Here is a 6,007-nt window from a genome sequence, read left to right on the forward strand (position 1 = left end):
CTGACACAGCCGCGCAGGCGTCCTGGGGTGGTAGGAACGCCCCTCTTGGATGGCTCTCTGTGCAGGTGCACGTACACAGCTTTTCATTAAATTCACCCGTGTGAGCTTCACTCTTCCCGATCTTCAGGCCTGCTCTCCACTCTTCCAGTTTTGAAATTAGGCGGACAATGATTTACTTAATCTGCTAAGCATTACATTGTCCTAAGATAGACCTTTTCTTCGTTTGTTTTCAAGCTGAAAATAGCACATTTTCCTCCATCAGTTTCTTGGTGAAGCCTTCAGTGCGCTGGACAATGTGTCTTGGCTCTGTGCTCTTCCCAGCTGCGGGGTTTATTTCTCAGGGTTGGCAGCCCGCAGGGTGTGCAGCTGCAGGTGCGGAGCTGCGGAGAGGGCACTTCCTGCCCGCCGCCCTCCCCCTCCCCGTCCTTCCTCATGACTCTTGGAATATTTCTTGGTGTTTCGTTGACCACAGCAGTACACTCTGCTTCGATTTCTTCAGTCCAGGCCAGAGTGCTCTGTGGACCGCATCCGTTCACCCCAACCCACACCTGCCACCCGCAGCATCACTGCTCCCCCAGCCTTCCGGCATCTGTACCTTTGTCCTTCCTGCCACCCAGCCCTGGAACCTTGGCTCGTCCGACCCCTCCAGACCCCTGCTTGTCACCAGATGTGTCCATTCTTCCCTCTGCACTTGTTTCGAACCCACCCTCTGCCTTCCACTTTCATCACTAGACCCCCAGTTTATCCATCCGCTCATTTGAAAGGCTGAGTTGGTGCCTACGATGTTCCAGGCCCCGTGTGGTGTTGGGAACCGAGAGAAGAAAAGCCCAGGCCTGTCTTCAGGGGCCTCGCCAGTGCAGTGAGAAGACAGCCAGTCCCCAGACACCAGGACGACAGGCCACCAAGTGAGCGCGAGGTGCCCCGGCCGCGCCAAGGAGACGTGGTACAGCCCTCTGGGCTTGTTCAAAGACCCTTCCAGAAAAGCTGACGCGTAACTGAGGATTCAATGACATGGGGGAGACCCTTGGGGGGACGTGGGGACAGAAGTGCACAGAGGCGCCCCCCGCTGACCTGGGACAGCCACCGCTCTTATCCACGCGGTGTTGTGAGCCGTGGACCAAGACATCGTGTGTGTCGTGTGGAACATCTGACGCCGCGCCGTCCACACCTGCCGGGCCGTGGTTGTGCAGTGTCCACTCTGAGGGGACACAGGACATAAGCCATGAAAAGTCTCACCGGGATAGAAGCATGTAAACGACGTCCTGCAGGTAAAAGGGCTGCAGCGAGCACACCGCTGACCTCTCTGTCCGTCCTCCGCTGATGTCAACGTCAAGCGTAGATCTCAGCTACAGAGCCCTGCCCCCGTGCTGTTTCCTGGTCTCCCGCCACAAGGGCCCAGGAACCCCAACCCTACGACCCGAAGCTCTCTGGCTCTGGGCCAGGTAAGCCCCACGCTCTCCCAAAGCCCTGGGGGCCTCACAGCAGGAGCCCCGTCCCGGCGGGCTGATGGGCGCGCCCCCTCCTGCCCCAGCCACGCACGGAGGACGTGCAGAGAGCCCAGACGGCGGCCCTGTTACCGAAAGGGGCTTCAAAAGGCGACTCAGACACTGGGGACTGGAGCCCAGCTACGGACGCTGAAGTGTGAAGCCCACTTGCAGTCAGGCCTCAGGAGATCAGAGGCGACCAGATCTCGGGCCTGCTGTCAGGCTGGGGAGGGAGATGCGGAGAGCGAGTGGGTCACCGCAAGGGCAGCCCCACAGCCACGCTGTTGGCAGCCACGGCCCCGCCTGCCTTCCCCCAGGGGTGCCCTCCTTCCAGCGTGGCTCCTGCCGGCAGCCCCGGGTCAGGCCTCCCTCTCCCCTGAACTCCTGCCTCCCACATCTCAGCCACACCCTGAGCCTCAGTCTCTCCCGCAGGACCAGGTATTGTCATCAACAGTCAGAGGAGCCTCATCACGGAACCATTTCCGTCCACGGAAGCGCCGGTGTCCGTGTCACTCACTTGCAGGGAGGTGGCTCGTGGAAAGTGCATTGTCCCAACACACCTCTCGGGCTGGGCTTCGCGGCCACTGCCGAGACGGCGCGGGAGTGGCCTACTTCTGACCCCGTCTGACCGCCGGTGTGGGCGGGCCGGCTCGCAGCCTCCGGCCTCCTGGATCCGAGTCGCTGGGGGTCTGACAAGCACGGTAGTTCAGGGTGGGGTCGGAGGTAGGGGAGCAGACCGGTGTCCGGCAGCAGGACAAGCCGGGCGGTCACTGTGCAGACAGCCATCAAGTTCCTTCTTTCCCATGTGGGACTAAGGTTGCCTCCCCGAGACGGGGGAGAGGAGGTGTGGTTCCTGGGACAGCCAACAGGCCACCTCACAGAAGGAAGCCCTTCTGAAGAAAGACCAGGCCCCCAAACCAGTTGTCTCCTGACCAGAACAGCCAGAAGCAGGGGTGAGGGGGAGCGTCCCGGGCAGTGACTCAGGAGCCCTGGTCCCCCTGGCCCGGGGGAACCGGGTGGATGTTCTCTGAGTGTCAGGGGAGGTTAAGCCACAGACAGGAGTGAGCCCCTTCCCAGACGTCGGTCGATGGGTCGATCGGTCATTAGGTCGTGTGCCGCACGGTGCCGGACGGGGGGTGCTCAGTGACACCCCCTTGGCCGCTCTCTGAGCCCTGGGTGGTTTATGACGTGGTTCTGGGCTTAGCAACAGTTCTGAGAGGGGTGGGAAGCTCCGAGTCTGAGGACGGGCTCAGGGCTGCAGATGGGGAGCTCCCTGGGGGCCAGGTGTCCGTGGGGGCGGCCGTGGGGAAGGCTGGCAGCTTGGCTTTCGGGGACTGGAGGGACTTGCGGGGCCAGAGGATGCCAGGAGTCCTGCAACATATGACCCAGAAGAAGCGAACGTCAGTCACACAAGGAAAAACCTTAACCCCGAAAAACAACGAACGAGACTGCCCACGGGCAGAGGAGACAAGTGAAGACGACAGAGGGCGCTTGCACAGAAGACTGCCCATGGGGATCCGGCCGGAGGCCGCTGTGCTGGGGACGGAGGGTCAGGGAGTGCCTCCCGTGTGTCCCCGTGGCCGCCGCTTCACCACCGGCGCTTCTGACCCCAGATGCGAGTGTACAGTCACCCCCCTCAGCCACGGGGCGCGGGGGGCACTTCCAAGACTCTCCTCGGATGCCCGAAACCCTGTTTATACTATGTTTTCTCCTCTGCACACATTCCTATGGTGAAGCTTAATTTATAAATTAAGCACAGTAAGATAGCGTACAGTTCACCTTCATCCAGATCCGTCCCCTTTCTTGTCCCCTCTGACCTCAATCCTGCGCTCACGGAGCACAGATCAGCAGGAGTCAGATGACGAAAATTGCTGCTGTCAGAACAGATAGCATCGTCCAGGCACTAAGATTGCCATCACAGGCATCGTATTTACGCACAAACTCAGGTTGTCTCCCCGGGGCAAGAAGAGCTCACAGACCCCGAGCCTGAGACTCACAACCCCGGGACGTCCTGACTCCCGAAACCGGGACTGAGAAATGTCAGGGGAGGTGATCAGCCCCGGCCTCTTTGTTCTTCCCCTAAAAGCCCCCAACAATGACCAAGCGGGATGGGTCTGAGGCTGGCGTCCCACCCCGTGCTTGGCGCCTGCGGGAAGCCCTCACCCCGCTGCCAGCGCCTGTGGCAGGGCTTGGCTTTCTGTGCTGGGGCTCACAATTTTTCACAATTTATTACATTTAATCACAAACGTCTTGTAATAAAAGTCATGAGGATATGGTCTCTCTCTCTCTCATTAACAACTCTCCCCTGGTCTCCCCAGCTCTTCCCTGAGTAAGTTCTTTCTGGTCCGCGAGCAGCTGCAAATGCCTGCAGGCAGAAGGGACACAGCCAGGCCTTTTCCGACCTGGGAGGAAGCGGAGGAGGACTTCCGGGGCCCCAAGCCCCACCCCAGGCCTGAGAAGTCGGCACTGACAACGCCATCCCGGACGGCCAAGGGTCCACAGAGAGAGGAAGGCCGGACGGACGGCCCTGCATCACTGTCCTGCGGGCTCCGCGTCGGGCGGTCACCGACCAAGACGCGGGAGATGAAGACGGCTCCCCGGGTGTCCGGGAAAGGCCAGGCAGAACTGCCGTGCGCCGGATGAGTCTCCGAAACCTCTTTCCAGGTGGAGCGTAAGCGCCGTGAGGCTGCCTGAACTTGGGCTCAATCAGGTATTTCCGGATCTGGGAATCCCCAAAGGGAAAAAATGCCCTGGAAGTATTGCGGTTACAGTAACAGAGCGAGTGAGTTTTTTTAAACAAAACAATGTTTGACCCACATGTTTGCGACAAGAGCTGATCGAGCTGTTACTGAGTACTCACTCCCGAAAGATCCCAAACTGCCCTCTGTCCGTACGATTTTCCTGTGGAAAAAAATCAAATATACTCAAATATACACTAAATTTGGCAAATTCTGAATATACTGTGTCCTTACTTTTTTTCTGGTGGAAAAAAAAATCAACATCTCTTTCAAAGATCTGATCTTGTGTTTTCCTTAATTTAGCGTTTAAATTGCCACCCTTTCCCGTGTCTTCCTCTGAGGCTCACTCACCAGCCGGGCCTCCTCTCCAGCCCACACCCTCTGCTGTCTCTGTCAAGCCAGCGCTCACAGTTTCTCAATTAGTTATGCAAATTAACTAAGTTGCCAACCCAGAATTAGCAGAACTGGGTTTCCCTTTCTATTTTAAGACGAAGTGGGTGCAGAGTCGCAGCAGCTGTCCCGGCCAGGACGCCCTCCGCTGCAGTGAACAGAAAACCCCCAAATGAGGGGAGTGCATCCCGGGTCGTCCAACTTGGAGACGGGTGCCCGCAGACCACCACGCTCTTCCCATCCTCCTGCTAGGGGTCCGGCCTCCCTACGGGGGGTCCAGCCAAGGGACCAGAGAGCAGATAGACCGGTCCACTCCCGGGCTGTGGGGGAAGGAACACACACTGAGCACGTGCAGGACCCATTCCCAGGTTCTCATGACAACGGTCATTGCAGGAACTAAGTCTCGGGTTACAGGTGAGGAAACCAGAAACACGGAGACGTCCAGCGAGTTAAGGGAGAGCCAGGTGTGGACCCCCAGGGGCCTGGCCCACCCACTGCTGCCCACCATCTGCCCCTCACGAGGTGCTGATCAGTCCAGGTGCGCACAGGGGCAAAGCCGTCACGTCATCGCTATATAACGGGCCGGCACACAACTGCCACACTGTCCCTGTGGCTTGCTGAGGTCTCAGAATCTGCTCGTGGCCCCCAGTTCGCTCCCCTGGCACCAGGATGCCAGCAGCAAGTGGTCTGGGACCCTGGGGGACAGGGACCCACAGGGGCCCTCCACTCCTCAGGCCCCGTCTCAGGAGCCCGCTGCCCCTGCTGGGGAGCTCAGGATGCTTCGGGCAGCCTCACAAGAGGCGGGAACCGTGACGCAATCCTTCCTCCGAGCTCAGCCTGAGGGCGCTTCTCTCAGCCAGCACCACCAGCACCAGGGAGACACAGCGCCTTCTAAGGAGATGGTGGAAGTGCGGGAAAGGGCCGAGGGGAACAGCCGAAGTGATTAAACACTGCTCCTGCCCCTGCGCAGCAGGCTCCGTCGCCTAGCAACAGGGTGATGCTGCCAGAAAGCCCAGGGCCAGAAGGGATGTCTCGGGAGAGGAGGGGGCAACGCCGCCGAGACCCCAGCCTCCCCCTCCTACCCCAGACCGAGGACCCTCAAGGCCCCACGGACCAGCGTCTGGAGGGCTGGCTAAATCCCAGTTTCCTTATGAAGCTCACACTCCCCGATTCATCAGCCACCTCTGCCATCGGCAGCCTCTGCCGCTAATCAGACAGCAGCAGACACCGCCCTGTGGGGGCCGGGTGGGTCCCGGAGAGGCTCTCGAATGTCTCAGTCCAGAGCAGTGAAGAGAGGCAACCGCTCGGCCAGCTTTCCCTGGAGGAGCAGGCGAGGAGCGGGCGGCCCGCTCCCCTGACCTTCCTGCGCCCCTGTGATGACCTCCAGGCAAACAC

This window comes from Vicugna pacos, chromosome 14 (genome assembly GCF_048564905.1).
Source record: "Vicugna pacos chromosome 14, VicPac4, whole genome shotgun sequence".
Lineage (NCBI taxonomy): Eukaryota > Metazoa > Chordata > Mammalia > Artiodactyla > Camelidae > Vicugna > Vicugna pacos.